The sequence below is a fragment of the Balaenoptera acutorostrata genome, chromosome 11 (assembly GCF_949987535.1).
Source record: "Balaenoptera acutorostrata chromosome 11, mBalAcu1.1, whole genome shotgun sequence".
Classification (NCBI taxonomy): domain Eukaryota; kingdom Metazoa; phylum Chordata; class Mammalia; order Artiodactyla; family Balaenopteridae; genus Balaenoptera; species Balaenoptera acutorostrata.
In genome coordinates this window covers 66,451,511-66,454,097 of record NC_080074.1, presented here as the reverse complement: position 1 = coordinate 66,454,097, position 2,587 = coordinate 66,451,511, and the positions used below count along the sequence as shown (strand labels likewise).

The 2,587-nt window shown below is 46.3% G+C and overlaps 1 pseudogene; it reads left to right on the top strand.

Moving 5' to 3' along the window:
• The first annotated feature begins 428 nt into the window (after positions 1-428).
• LOC103003013 (glutamate dehydrogenase 1, mitochondrial-like) lies at positions 429-1,818 on the top strand (annotated as a pseudogene).
• Positions 1,819-2,587: the final 769 nt, after the last annotated feature.

The following is a 2,587-nucleotide window of genomic DNA, read 5'->3' as shown; positions in this document are numbered from 1 at the left end:
GCACACTCTATATCGCCTGCTCCAAAGAGCTGGACCTCAGAAATCCCTGCCCAAACAGCCTCAGGTCCATTTCCGGTTCTCACAGCCCTCTTTCCACAGGAGTGTGCACACCAGGCGAGAGGAGTGTGCATGAAGCTCGACGGTGTGTGCTGACTTATGGAAGCATGCACTGACTTTCTCAGTTCATGAAAGACCCAACGGTGTGACAAAAAAGAGCCTTGGGTCAAGGAACTCCATTCGTACTTCTTACCGGGGAAATAAGTAAAGGCGAACCTGCCTTCAAAGGAGCCAACTTTAGACTGAGATTGATTTCCCAACAGAAGTGATAGAAGCCTTAAGACTTATGGGTTAATATTCTGATAATGATGAAAGAAAATAAATGCAAACTAGAGTTCTATACATCAAAATGTACCTCAAAATGAAAGAAAATGTACCTCAAAAATGAAGGGAGAGCTCCTCCGCCGCCCCGCGCCCGGCGGGTGGGCCCAGGAGAGGCGAGAGGAGGCCCAGGCCCAGCGCGCGGGACGCCCGGTTTCACACCACCGTTTCCACGTGTTGTTTGGCAGCAACAGACTGAGCCCGCTCCTCCAGATCAGGTGGCGGGTGACGAGGAGGGAGAGGACAGGGAGGCAGGCTGGAAGCTTAAAAGGCAGCCCGCCCCAGGACCTCCGGGAGCGTGCCTCTCCCGCTGGTCCCTCCGCAGGGCCAGCCGGCGCCTTGGCTTCTGCGCAGCCGTCCAACAAGGCGGGCCGGCTCCGCCCACCTGGCTACACCACAGCAACCGCGATGAAACAGCCTCTTCAAGCTGGTGGAGCGCTTCCTCGACCGTGGTCGGTGCTAGAGCGCATCGTGGAAGACAAGCTGATGGCAGACGTCAACACCTGGGAGAGCGAGGAGCAGAAGCGGAACCAGGGCATGGCATCCTGAGAATCATGAACCCCGCAACCACGTGCTGATCCTGTCCTTCCCCATCCTGCCGATGGCGGCTCCTGGGAGATCCCTGAGGGCTACCGGGCCCAGAGTAGCCAGCACTGCACGCCCTGCAAAGGAAGGGTCCGCTACTGTGAAGATGTGAGTGTAGATGAAGTAAAATCTTTGGCTTCTCTGATGACGTATAAATGTGCTGTGGTTGAAGTACCATTTGACTGTGCTAAAGCTGGTGTTAAAATCAATCCCAAGAATCACACTGATAATAAATTGGAAAAGATCACAAGGAGGTTCACCATGGAACTACCAAAAAAGGGTAGTTTATTTGTCCTGAGGTTGATGTGCCTTCCCCGGTCAGGGGCACAGGTGAGCGAGAAGATTCCTGGATTGCTGACACCTATGCCAGCACCATAGAGCACTTAGATATTAATGCACATGCCTGCTATTAATGGTAAACCCATCAGTCAGGGTAGTATCCACAGATGTACCTCTGCCACTGGCCGTGGTGTTTTCCATGGGATTGAAAACTTCCTCAATGAAGCTTCTTACGTGAGCATTTTATGCATGACCCCAGGGTTTGTAGATAAAACATTTGTTATTCAGGGATTTGGCAATGTGGGCCTGTACTCTGTGACATATTTACATCATATTGGTGCTAAATGTGTTGATGGTGGTGAAGCTAATGGGAGCATATGAAATTCAGATGGCATTGACCCAAAGGAACTAGAAGACTTCAAATTACAACATGGATCAATCGGGGATCAATCCATGGATCAAAGCGTGGTGGAAATATTCTCGTTGTACCCACAGCAGGTTCTAAAACAGAGTATCAGGTGCATCCAAGAAAGACATTGTGTAGTTTGGTTTAGTTTACACTATGCGATTTTCTGACAGGCAAATCATGCCCATGGCCACAAAGTATAACCTAGAATTGGCTGCCTATGTCAGTACCATTGAGAAAGTCTTTGGGGTATACAGTGAAGCTGGTTTACTTCTTCACTGCCTTATTTACCTGTAACTTCTGCAAACCTATCAGAAGTTTTGTAACCACAGAAATCTTTTTCTCTTATGGACATTATTCTCAACAAGTCAATCCAAATCAGCCCTTTAAGAAAGCAATTAAGGTTAAGATAGCATATACAGGTTGATGAGTATGAAAGTAGAAATTACCTGTGCCAGAGGGCCATTTGGGATATTTTACCTTTAACTAAAAAGTCTCTTTTCATCTCCTATACCCTCTTGTTCCATAGCTTGTTCTCAACATGTTAGTTACCTGTTGCTTGAGCTGAGTAATCAGTTGCTTGCAATATTTTGCTCTGGCCAAGCCTGATATGGGACCTGCTGTAACTTTAATGCATTTAAGAAGTGGGTGTGTGGCATTTTCAGAAGGTGGCGTGATCCTAAAATGAGTTATTGTTATTTCACATCAGCAAAATAACTGAATTTCATGGGTTGCAAACAAATATAACAGTTGTTTCTCTTTATGCATTTTATTCTTTTAGAATGAAATAAGTACATGCTGCTGTAATAAAATTGCCTTTAATTACTTAACAAGCCTAACCTGGAAGCAATGAGTGCTTATAAACATGAATTTAAAAAGTTAGCATTTTTATGACATAAAACAGAATCATTTATAGCTCATCAGTTCTGTATTGTTATC